The sequence below is a fragment of the Moschus berezovskii genome, chromosome 12 (genome assembly GCF_049115385.1).
Source record: "Moschus berezovskii isolate FMDL1 chromosome 12, NW_MosBer_1.0, whole genome shotgun sequence".
Lineage (NCBI taxonomy): Eukaryota > Metazoa > Chordata > Mammalia > Artiodactyla > Moschidae > Moschus > Moschus berezovskii.
In genome coordinates this window covers 48,545,657-48,559,496 of record NC_142471.1, presented here as the reverse complement: position 1 = coordinate 48,559,496, position 13,840 = coordinate 48,545,657, and positions in this window count along the sequence as shown.

Sequence of the window (13,840 nt, the reverse complement as noted above, 5' to 3'; positions counted from 1 at the left end):
TAGATAGTCCCCAAATCTTAACCCCCTTGGCTTTGCAAGAGCTTCAATTTGTTGAACAAAGATTAAATGATGGTTTTTTAACATATATTTCTGCGTCTCAACCTATTTCATTCATAATATTTCATACCCCTCATTCTCCATCTGGTGCGATTGCTCAAGAAAAAGGATTAATAGAATGGGTTTTTTTTACCTAATAGTTTCTCTAAAAAATTAACTACATATATGGATAAATTAGCCTTTCTTATACAAAAGGGTCACAATCGTATTTTACAATTATCAGGAAAAGAACCACACCAGATTGTTACTCAATTAACGAATGCTCAGATATCTTTATGTTTACAATTTAATGAAAATTGGCAAATTTCACTTACTTCATTTCCTGGTTCATTTTCTAGTCATTATCCATCATCTAAATTGATTTTTTTTGAGCCAACCCCATGATACCTCAATCTTCGATTTCAGATGTTCCAGTTAAAGGACCCACTGTTTTTACTGATGCAAATAAAAACACTGCTGGATATTGGACTTTTGAACGTTCTAAAGTTCTTCCCCATTCATTCTCCTCTGTACAGCCTGCTGAGTTGTGGGCTATTTATTTAGTTTTGCAAGATTTTTCTCAACTTCCTGTTAACATTGTTTCAGATTCTCGATATGCTGTTCTCTCTTGTCTACAGCTTCCTCAAGTTTCCCTGCCTATAACTCTTAAGACAGATATTGATAAATTGTTTTATCAGGTGCAGCAATTGCTCCTAAGGCATTCAGAATCAATTTTCTTTACTCATATCCATGCTCATTCCGCCCTTCCTGGACCCTTGTCCTTCGGAAATGCTGCAATTGATGCATTACTTTATCCTATAGAAGCAGCAAAACAAGAGCATTATCTGCAACATACTAACTCTAAAGGATTAAAAAAAAAACTTATGCTATTACTCGAAAACAAGCTCAAAATATTGTTCGCTCTTGTTCCATATGTGCGCCTTTTACTTTACCATTTACCCCACCAGGTGTCAACATAAGAGGACTACAAGCAAATTAGATATGCAAATGGATGTAATTTTTATTTCATCTTTTGGGCAACAAAAATGCATCCATCATACTATAAATACTTGCACACATTTCCAATGGGCTACTGCATTACATTCTGAAAAAGCTGACGCTGTTATTACTCATTTATTATCTTGTTTTGCAGTTATGGGAATACCAATTGAATTAAAAACTGATAACGCACCTGCTTACCAATCAGCTAAATTAGCTCATTTTTTATCCCAATATCATATAACTCATACTTTTGACATCCCTTATAATAGTCAAGGGCAAGCTATCATTGAAAGCGCTAATCATACTTAACGTGAATATATTGAAAAAATAAAAAAGGGGGAACAGGAGAGATTTACGAAACCAAAAGATATCTTGAATAAAACCTTACTTACTTTAAATTTTTTGAATATTTGGAGCAAAGAAAATCTATCAGCAGCAGAATTGCATTTTCGAAGGAAAGAAAAGGATAAGAAGATCTTGAATACACTCATTTGGTATAAAGAAAAAGGTTGGGTTCCAGCATCACTGATATATTTAGGATGAGGTTATGCTTTCATATCTGTTGATAATTTTAGGTTTTGGACACCAATCTTGTTGATCAAGATTCATCATGGATGATTGCTTTGTGCGAAAATTTGAAGAGCTTTCTGCACAGTGGAGCTTTCCTTCCCTACCCGATCTGTGTCCCCTCCAACATGGGGGCTACTGAAGAAGCTTACACAGGAGGCTGAGAAAATCCTCGTTAATGCTGGTCAACCTCTCAATCCTACTAATTTGCTGTTGGCTATAGCCACTCCAGTACTATTGCCTAGAAAATCCCATGGATGGAGGAGCCTGGTAGGCTGCAGTCCGTGGGGTCGCTAAGGGTCGGACACGACTGAGCGACTTCACTTTCACTTTTCACTTTCACACATTGGAGAAGGAAATGGCAACCCACTCCAGTGTTCTTGCCTGGAGAATCCCCGGGACGGGGGAGCCTGGTGGGCTTCCGTCTATGGGGTCACACAGAGTCGGACACGACTGCAGTGACTCAGCAGCAGCAGCAGCATGATGGCTGTGGTTACCTGTAAGGTAATGTATGCGCAAGCGATAGAATATACTTATTGGGCTTATGTTCCTAACCCTCCTCTTGTGAGATCTGTCTCTTGGGGTGAACCTGAAGTATAGGTATGCACCAATGAAACTGCATTCTTCCCACCACCCGCGTGTGGAGGAATTGAGCATTTGTATCATCATAGTAATCAATATAAGTAATGTTACTGTTGCAGTGAGGGGCCTCCCCTTGTGCATTGGAGGACATCCCTTTTGCCTTTCTACAAAAAAGCACAATCATCACTCTTATAATACCTGGGGGGTACAATATAATAATTATCATCCTGCTGTCTTTACTGTGCTTGTTTCCACCAAGGGATTCAACACCCTACGACGACGATTCATCACCATCCTGATACCTTTATACCATTATGTCCTTCTAAATATTTTATTTCTTCTCTAGAATCTTTGGAGTGGGAAAGTTGCCGAGGTCATTGGCCTTTTAAGGTCATGAACTATTCTGGATTTGTTATTGTAAATTGGAGCCCTTATCATAGCCAAATTTTGGAAAAATGGTCTAATAAAACTCTCAAATGGCATCGAATTAATGGTACTTTAATTGGTAACGGTAATGAAACTGTAAAATGGCAGCAGTTTGCACTCATTCCCCCTCAGTTGCAATTGTTAGGGTATCCCCACTTCCAAGGGAGTATTTGGAAACTGTGGGCAGTTTCAGGGAATCTCACTATATGGTTGGGAAACTATACTTTGGATATGAGTGACAGTTCAGGTCCCTTACATGTCAACTTGCATATTAATAAATCTTATTCTTCTATGGCTTGTTTAAAATACCCCTTTGCATTGTTGTATGGGAACTGGACTTGGAATGCAACTGAGGGATCTGTATCATGTAATCATTGTAATTTAACACAGTGTGTAAATCAGTCATGGTGGAAAAATTTTGAAATACAAACCCGCAATTCTAATTTTTCAATGGTGGTTGTTAAAACTCGAACCGAAGTATGGCTACCTGTAAATTTGACAAGACCTTGGTCAGACTCTTTTGCTGTATCTCATTTGGTGACCGCTGTACAGACTTTGCTTCATCAATCCCGATGCATGCTTGGAGTAATCATAGCTTCAGTTCTTACAGTGGCTTCAGTTACTGCAACCGCTGCCGTAGCTGGACTTGCTTTGCATCAAGGAATCCAAACAGCAGACTTTGTGCGGGAATGGCATAAAGACTCTCATTTATTATGGCAACAACAACGAGATTTGGATACCCAACTTGCAACTGATGTACTCAATCTTCAACATACTGTTTCTTGGCTTGGGGATCAATTAACTGTCTTATCCACAAGAAGTGTGTTGAAATGTGATTGGAACTCCTCTCAATTATGTATAACACCTGTTCCTTTCAACATGAGTGAGGGTTGGGAAAAGGTGAAACGGTCTTTAACAGGGCATCAAAACCTAACCAAGGAAATTATGGAATTAGAGCAACAAAATTTGTCTACATTTAGCAAAACGCTACCTGACATTACTGGGTCCGATCTGTTAAAGGATTTGCAGGAAGGGTTGAATAATTTGAATTCCTTTGGGCATGGATCTACTTTAATTGGACCTACTTTGGGGAATACTTTGTTCATAATACTCTTATGCTGTGTTATTATTCTAGTCTTCTGGTGCTGGCGGAGAAGGCAACAACTAAAAAAGGACAGACAATGCATTATTGCCGCCTTACAGCTTGCTATTGCTTCTCAGAAAGAAGGGGGAAATGTAGGAGCCCGGCAGTGACCACGAGAAAGAATGGATAAGGAAGCAGAGATGTGCCTGCAAACAAGACTCTCTGCTTGTGCAGAGCATGCTTGCAAACAGGATGTTTTGCCAGGAAGACTGCACACAATATCCAAGGTTAATGGTCCACTCGCATACGAAAACAAGGAAGAGACTGGAATTCTGGGCAGGCTTCTTAGTGAACATGATGTGGTCACTTCCTCCCTTTGTTCCTCCCGTCCTTGGAATGTGATTGGCTTTTGTCCTTATTTGGTAGAAGAATGCATTGCTTAGATTTTGGTATGTGTCCAGCTACCGGGGTATAAAAATAAACCGCAAGGGGGCTTGTGCAGAATTTTTCCTCTGGCTGGAGTTCTGGAGTTGTGTCTTTGTCTGTCTTTTGTGTGTCTTGTCTTTGTGTCATTTCGCCCACAACAACCTTAAAATGAGAAAATCTTCTTCCACACTCCATTCTGATATATAAATCATAAAATGGTACTACTATACATTCCAATTATATTAGATATAATTGGATATTAGATATTTGAATGATACAAACCATCTCAGAATCATATATATATATATAATTTCCTCTCCTTGGTAGCTCTGTGTACATTTTCCTTAGTAGTAGGCAATCAGTGTAGTCCATTATATTTTATATGCCATTACATTTTAATTTGTTACTTCTCTCTTCCATGGATTCATTGTCATTTGATCTAGCTAATGTATTTTGTCTTCTATACAGATTTTTGGTTTTAAGTGAGGTTCATGTAAGTAGATCCTTGCATGCATGCACGCTAAGTTGTTTCAGTCATAGTTGACTCTTTGCGACCCTAGGACTATAGCCTGCCAGGCTCCTCTGTCCATGGGATTCTCTTGACAAGAATACTGGTGTGGGTTGCCGTGCCCTGCTCTAGGGTATCTTCCTGACCCAGGGATCGAACCCATAACTCTTGAAGCTCCTGCCTTGAAGGCAGATTCTCTACTGCTGAGCTACCTTGGAAGCCCCAAGTAGATCCTTAGTGCCTCCTCTATACATGCTTAGAATTACCTGAATTCAAAAGATAGGAAAAATTAGGTGTAAGTCTCTCCATGTGCTGTAACTGTTCATAGATATGCCCTAGACTTGGCATCTAAGGCAAAGTATATCTGTATTTCATAGACTGTTTGATATAATTAACTGTTTTTCATATAGCAGATGTCAGTAGAGAGATAAGATATTTGATTCCCAGTTGGACAAAATACCCAATGTGATTTGTGTGTATAACAAACCACCCATAAATATGATGATTCAATATTTTCTTTCTCAAAGTTTTATCTGTTCAGTTCAAATAGGGAAAAAAAGCTTATAGATTCCAGGTAGAGAATAAAAAGAATGTGTGATATTTTCCAAAAGCTGCTTCCCTTCCTTTAGATGAATACTGTGGAAATATAAATCATTTAGGACACTACCATGTTCCATTGAGAAAAAAAAGATATTTGTTTATATAACTTTTATACCTTTAAAGGGGCTTCCCTCATAACTCAGTTGGTAAAGAATATGCCTGCAATGCAGGAGATCTTTTCAAGTTTATATATATGGTAGAGCAAATGCTGAAACTTCTGATGGAAAACTGAAAACTCATCCTTCATTGTTCAGTGTCCCTAGAGTTGTTCTGATTTCCCATCAGTTGAAAAACCATAAAGGAAGTAAAAGAAGTATGACAGATATATTGAGGAAATTAAAGTGCTGAATTATCCTGCATCTCTCTGGTTCTGAAACCCTGTACTAAGAAATCCTTTATAGTTTCTCTGAATCATAATATTCAATAGGGCAGGGTTTCTTAATCACTTGAAACACTATTTCCTCTTGATAAATATCTCTCCAACTTTTAGCATTATGGATGTGAGAGCTGGACTGTGAAGAAAGCTGAGCACTGAAGAATTGCTGCTTTTGAACTGTGGTGTTGGAGAAGACTCTTGAGAGTCCCTTGGACTGCAAAGAGATCCAACCAGTCCATCCTAAAGGAGATCAGTCCTGGGTGTTCATTGGAAAGACTGATGCTAAAACTGAAACTCCAATACTTTGGCCACCTCATGTGAAGAGTTGACTCATAGTAAAAGACCCTGATGCTAGGAGGTATTGGGGGGCAGGAGGAGAAGGGGATGACAGGCTGAGATGACTGGATGGCATCACTGACTCAATGGACATGAGTTTGAGTGAACTCCGGAAGTTGGTGATGGACAGGGAGGCCTGGCGTGCTGTGATTCATGGGGTCACTAAGAGTGGGACATGACTGAGCGACTGAACTGAACTGAAATCTAAAATTTATCATATATTATGATACAAAATTCATTGAACAAACATGTTATTTTATTCTTGAACTAAATATTCTCTTCATATGCACCATTTGGGTTGTAATTCTGAGTAGTAAAAAAGATCACATCCTCAGCTATAGTATCCTTTCTCTATCCATAATAGTAGAGAAAAGTTGGGGGAGAGAGGGAATATTGAGGAGAAAGGGAGAAAATTTTAACTAGGGAAATCTATATATAGGAAAAAAAATCGGATTCGAGAAACGTATAAGTAAAATGGTTCAAGAAAAAAGAGAAAGAGGATGTAGACAATCCAAATCAGAGGACTGGTCAAAGTACAGACTCGCCTTGGATATATTGTGCGTTCAGTTCCAGGCCACAGCAATAACATGAATGATAAAGTTATGTTTACAGTATACTGTAGTCTATTACTTATGCAGTTCCGTTCCGTCACTCAGTTGTGTCCGACTCTATGCGACCCCGTGGACTGTAGCCTACTAGGCTTCTCCGTCCATGGGATTCTCCAGGCAAGAATACTGGAGTGGGTTACCATTTCCTTCTCCAGGGGATCTTCCCGACCCAGGGATCGAACCCGGGTCTCCCGCATTGGAGGCGGACGCTTTAACCTCTTAGCCACCAGGGAAGCCCATTATGTTTAAAATATGATTGCTGCTAAGTCGCCTCAGTCGTGTCCGACTCTGTGCAACCCCAAGGATGGCAGCCCACCAGGTTCCTCCGTCCCTGGGATTCTCCAGGCTAGAACACTGGAGTGTGTTGCCATTTCCTTCTGCAATGCATGAAAGTGAAAAGTGAAAGTGAAGTCGTTCAGTCGTGTCCAACTCTTAGAGACCCCATGGAGTGCAGCCTACCAGGCTCCTCTGTCCATGGGATTTTCCAGGCAAGAATACTGCAGTGGGTCGCCAGTGCCTTCTCCGATATATATATAATTATTATATATATAATATATATATATAATTTAAGAATAATTCATTGATAGAAATGTTAACTATCTTATGAACCTTTAGGGAGTTATTATCTTTTTGCTGGTGGAGAGACTTGACTTGATGTCAGTGACTGCCGACTGATCAAGAGGGTGGTTGCTAAAGTTTGGGGTGTCTGTGATAATTTCTTAAAATACGACAGTGATGAAGTTTGTTGCTCAATTGATTCTTCCTTTCATGAACAATTTCTCTGTTAACATGCAGCGCTGTTTGATAGCATTTTACTCACAGTGGAAATTCTTTCAAAATTTGAGTCAATCCCTCACAGCCTGCCACTATTTAATCAATTAAGTTTATGTACCATTTTAAATCCTTTGCTGTAATTTTTAACAATTATTTCAGCACCTTTACCAGGAGTAGTTTCCATCTCAATAAACTACTTCCTTTGTTTATCCATAAGAAACAATTTTTCATCTGTTAAAGTTTCAGCATGATATTGCAGCAGTTTAGTCACATCTTCAGACTCCTCGTATAGGTTCTTTTGCTCTTTCCACCACATCTCCATCTTCAGTGGAGTTACTTCCTCCGCTGAAGTCTTAAATCCATCAAAGTCATCCATGAGGGTTGGAATATGCATTTTTGCTGAATATGCATTTTGTTAATGCTGACATTTTGACCTTTTCCTATGTATCACAGTTGTTCTTAATGGCCTTTAGAATGGTGAATCTTTTCCGGGCAGTGTTCAATTTATTTTGTGCAGATCTAATAGACGGGAAAACAGAGAGACTTTATTTTGGGGGGGCTCCAAAATCACTGCAGATAGTGACTTCAGCCATGAAATTAAAAGACACTTGCTCCTTGGAAGAAAAGCTGTGACCAACCTAGATAGCATATTAAAAAGCAGGGACATTACTTTACCAAGAAAGGTCTGTCTAGTCAAAGCTATGATTTTTCCAGTAGTCATGTATGAATGTGAGAGTTGGACTACAAAGAAAGCTGATCACTGACGAATTGATACTTTTGAACTGTGGTGTTGAAGACTCTTGAGGGTCCCTTGGACTGCAAGGAGATTAAGCCAGTCAATCCTAAAGGAAATTAGTCCTGAATATTCATTGAAGGACTGATGCTGAAGCTGAAGTTCCAATACTTTGGCCACCTGATGCGAAGAATGGACTCACTGGAAAAGACCCTGATGCTGAGAAAGATTGAAGGTGGGAGAAGAAAGGGATAACGGAGGATGAAATGGTTGGATGGCATTGCTGAGTCAATGGACATGAGTTTGAGTAGGCTCCAGTAGTTGGTGATGGACAGGGAAGCCTGGCATACTGAAGTCTATGTGGTCGCAAAGAGTCAGACATGACTGAACTGATGAACTCAACTGATCAGATTAATCACTAATCTAGCTGCATCCTGACAAAATGTATTTTTTAAATAATAAGACTTGAAAGTAAAAATTAGTCCATGATCTATGGGCTACAGAATTAACGTTGTCATGTGACAAGTTATGAAAACAACTTTATTCTCATTTTACACCTCCAGCAGAACTCTTGAGTGAACAGATGCATTGCCAATAAGTAGTACTATTTTGAAAGGATTTTTTTTTCTCTTAAGCATTAAGTTCAACAGTGGATTTAAAATACTAAAAAAAATAAAAAATAAAATAAAATACTCATTGAACCATGTTGTCAACAGATGTACTGTCACCCAGGCTTTGTTGTTCCATTTATAGATCACACACAGAGTAGATTTAGCATAATTCTTAAAGGGTCTAGAATTTTCAGAATGGTAAGTGGGCATTGGCTTCAATTTAAAGTCACCAGCTGCTTAAGTCCCTCACAATTTGAAAGTCAGCTTAACTTTTGAAGCTTTGAATTCAGCCACTGACTTCTCCTCTCTAGTTATGATAGTCCTGTATGGCATCTTCTTCCAAAAGAAGATTGTTTTATCTACATTGAAACTCAGTTGTTTAGTGTAGCTACCTTTGTTAATATCTTAGCTAGATCTTCTGGATAATTTGCTGCAACTTTTACATCAGCACTTGCTATTTCAGTTTTCACTTTGGTATTATGGAGAATTCTTCTTTCCTTAAACCTCATGAAATAATCTCTGCTACTTTCAAACTTCCCTTCTGCAGCTTCCTCACTTCTCTCTGCCTTCATATAATTAAAGAAAGGTGGGATCTTGATCTGGACTAGGCTTTGGCTTAAGGATCTATAGTGGTTGGTTTGATTTTCTATCCAGACCACTAGAGCTTTCTCCATATCAGCAATAGGCTCTTTTACTTTCTTATCATTTGTGTGTTCACTGGAATAACATTTTTAATTTCCTTCAGTATTCACAATCTGGCCAACTGCTTGGCACATTAGGCCTAGCTTTCAACCTATCTCAGTTTTCCACATGCTTTCCTCACTCAGTTTAATCATTCTTAGTTTTTGATTTTAAGTGGAAGATGTGTGACTGTTCCTTTTACTTCAACACTTGGAGGCCACTGCTGGGTTATTGACTGGCTTAATTTAAATTATGTTGTGTCTAAGGGAATAGAAAAACCCAGGGAGAGGGAGAGAGATGGGAGAACAGTCAGTCAATGGGGCAGTCATAACATGTACAATGTTTATTGCTAAAATTTATGATCTTATATGAGCATAGTTTCTGACACCCCCAAACAATTATAATATCAAAATCCGAGATCACTGATCAGAGGTCTCATGACAAATATAACAACTAAAAAGTTTGAAATATTGTGAGAATGGTTAAAATGTGATAGAGACATAAAGTATAAAATGCTGATAAGATGGTGCCGATAGACTTGCTCAAACAGGATTGTCAGAAACCTTCAATCTATTAAAAAAACATAGAATCACTCAATAAAGTGAACTATGATGAAACGAGGTATACATACATAGTATTTTATAAATACAAAGGAAATGATGCTAAGGAACATACTTAGAAATTATACATTTTTAAGGGTTAATGAGCATGTATTCTGATATTTGTGCAGATATCATGTCAACTTCATAATAACATTATGATGATAGCAGTTAACATACATGCTAATTCCAGGAAGTTTTAACAAGTGCATTAGGTATATGAAGACCGTGTGTGTGTGTGTCAGTCGCCCAGTCGTGTCCAACTCTTCGTGACCCCATAGACTGTAGCCTACCAGGCTTCTCTGTCGGTGGAATTATCCAGACAAGAATACTGGAGTGGGTAGTCATTCTTTTTTTCAGAGGATCTGCCCAATCCAGAGATCAAACCCAGGTCTCCTGTATTGCAGGTAGTTTCTTTTCCATCTGAGCTACAAGGGAAGCCTATGTGTAGGCTCAGTTCAGCTCAGTTCAGTTCAGTCGCTCAGTCGTGTCCGACTCTCCGTGACCCCATGAATCACAGCACACCAGGCCTCCCTGTCCATCACCAACTCCCGGAGTACACCCAAACTCATGTCCACAGAATCGGTGATGCCATCCAGCCATCTCATTCTCCGTCGTCCCCTTCTCCTCCTGCCCCCAAACTTTCGCAGCATCAGAGTCTTTTCCAGTGAGCCAACTCGCGGCATGAGGTGGCCAAAGTATTGCAGTTTCAGCTTTAGCATCAGTCCCTCCAATGAACATCCAGGACTGATCTCCTTTAGAATGGACTGGTTGGATCTCCTTGCAGTATAAGGGACTCTCAAGAGTCTTCTCCAACACCACAGTTCAAAAGCATCGATTCTGCGGCGATCAGCCTTCTTCACAGTCCAACTCTCACATCCATACATGACCATGGGAAAAACCATTGCCTTGACTAGACGGACCTTTGTTGGCAAAGTAATGTCTCTGCTTTTTAATATACTATCAAGTCTGGTCATAACTTTCTTTCCAAGGAGCAAGCGTCTTTTAATTTCATGGCTGCAATCAGCATCTGCAGTGATTTTGGAGCCCAAAAAAAATAAAGTCTGACACTGTTTCCACTGTTTTTCCATCTATTTCCCATGAAGTGATGGGACCAGATACCATGATCTTTGTTTTCTGAATGTTGAGCTTCAAGACAACCTTTTCACTCTCCTCTTTCACTTTCATCAAGAAACTTTTGAGTTCCTCTTCACTTTCTGCCATAAGGGTAGTGTCATCTGCATATCTGAGGTTATTGATATTTCTCCCAGCAATCTTGATTCCAGCTTGTGCTTCTTCCAGCCCAGCGTTCCTCATGATGTACTCTGCATATAAGTTAAATAAGCAGGGTGACAATATACAGCCTTGACGTACACCTTTTCCTATTTGGAACCAGTCTGTTGTTCCATGTCCAGTTCTAACTGTTGCTTCCTGACCTGCATACAGGTTTCTCAAGAGGCAGATCAGGTGGTCTGGGATTCCAATCTCTTTCAGAATGTTCCACAGTTTATTGTGATCCACACAGTCAAAGGCTTTGGCATAGTCAATGAAGCAGAAATAGATGTTTTTCTGAAACTCTCTTGCTTTCTCCATGATCCAGCGGATGTTGGCAATTTGATCTCTGTTTCCTCTGCCTTTTCTAAAACCTGCTTGAACATCTGGGAGTTCACGGTTTACATACTGCTGAAGTCTGGCTTGGAGAATTTTGAGCATGACTGTACTAGCGTGTGAGATGAGTGCAATTGTGCGGTAGTTTGAGCATTCTTTGGCATTGCCTTTCTTTGGGATTGGAATGAAGACTGACCTCTTCCAGTCCTGTGGCCACTGCTGAGTTTTCCAAATGTGCTGGCATATTGAGTGCAGCACTTTCACAGCATCATCTTTCAAGACTTGAAATAGCTCTACTTCTCCATAATTTATAAGTATCCATCTAACAACCCCTCAAAGTTTTAGCATAAATGGTTTTCACATTTGCTCAAAATGCCTCATTTCACTTTTCTTTATTAAAAACTCTTCCCTCTGAGAAAGCTTTATTTTTTCCTTTTTAAAATTCACATCTAAATAAAGTAAGGTATTTTTTATGGTATGAAGTACATTCAGATAGAGAAAAAGTGATTATGTGAATCAAATATGAAAAGATCAATTGGATAAGGCATGGACACCATGATAAATAAAAATTGTAAGTTATTATAGTCAATAAAAGATTTGACAAATAAATTTGGTGAAGTGAATCATTATATTGTGTAGTCCATTCTTTGATATAGTGAGTGGGAAGGGAATTTTTGGCATTTGACAGACTTCAATTCAAATCTTGGCTCTGTCACTCATAGTGTGATCTTAGACAAGTTATTCAAACAATTTGAGATGAAGTTTCCTTATATAAACCCCAAATCATACTTACATGATAGAGGTACTCTACTGTTCAAATAACACAATCATTTTTAAGACTTCTAGATCATTCTAGAAGTGATCTAGAAGGCAATGGCAAGCCACTCCAATACTCTTGCCGAGAAAATTGCATGGACAGAGGAGCCTGGTGGGCTGCAGTCCATGGGGTCGCTACTAGTCGGACACGACTGAGAGACTTCACTTTCACTTTTCATTTTCGCACATTGGAGAAGGAAATGGCAACTCACTCCAGTGTTCTTGCCTGGAGAATCCCAGGGACGGCGGAGCTTCGTCGGCTGCCATCTATGGGGTCGCACAGAATGGGACACGACTGAAGCGACTTAGCAGCAGCAGCAGCAGCAGCAGATCATTATAAACTATGATTATAATCATCATCATTATTTACTTTCATTTTTAAAACTTCAGATTACACACGAACAATATCAGGTGTTCATACTAATCAGTAAAATTATAGAAGGGAAAAACTCTCCTGTATTTATGAGTCACTCAAATGCAGAAGCTGAGAGATCCAGAACAGTTTCATGGCCCCTTCCAGTATGTAAATAATGAGAAATATACCAGGAATAAGAAAATGAGCCCAAGACAAGCTAGAGGACAAGTTATAGACTTGTAAGGAATTTATGCTTTAAAATCACTGAAGCAGTCACTATTCAGGCCCAATAAAAATCTATCTGCTCAATCTGGCAGTTGTGTACAGGACTCTCTCATCTATAAATTTGAGCTAATGATGCTGCCATGGAAAATTCATTTGAAAGATACTATGAAATGCAAAGCATCATTATGCTATTGCACATGGTTCACTGCTCTGTTTACTGGTATATACAGTGTCAAAAACAGTTTTCTTCATATTTCTGGTAAATGAAAAATGAAAAATAAATATGTTGGCATTGTCATTCTCTGTCACTTTTGTGGATGTCACATTTAACTGAGTCAACACTTTGTCATTTGATCTATTTAAATCATTTATCAAACGTGACCAATGTTATAGAAACTGCTTTTATTTTGAGATTCTCTCACAAAAGAGACAATTAAATAGGCAATTACTATTTTGGTTTTGCTCTTTTGATATTTGGTTTTGCTCTTACTTAAAAGAATGTATGTTTTGTTGTTTTCTGAGTTTTATTGACATATAATATATTTCATGTGTTTCTGTTGTTGTTGTTTAGTCACTAAGTTGTGTCCAATGCTGTTGTGACCTCATGGACTGTAGACCACCAGGCTCCTTTCTCCATGGGGTTTCCCAGGCAAGAACACTGGAGTGGGTTACCATTTCCTTCTCCAGGGGTTCTTTCTGGCCCAGGGAATAAACCCACATCTCCTGCATTGACAGACAGATTCTTTACCACTGAGCCACCAGGAAAACCCTTCTTTCAAGTTTGTTGTTGTTCAGTTGCTAAGTCGTGTCCAACTCTTTGTGACCCCATGGACTGTAGCATGCCAGGCTTCCCTGTCCTTCACCATCTCCCAGAGTTTGCTCAAACT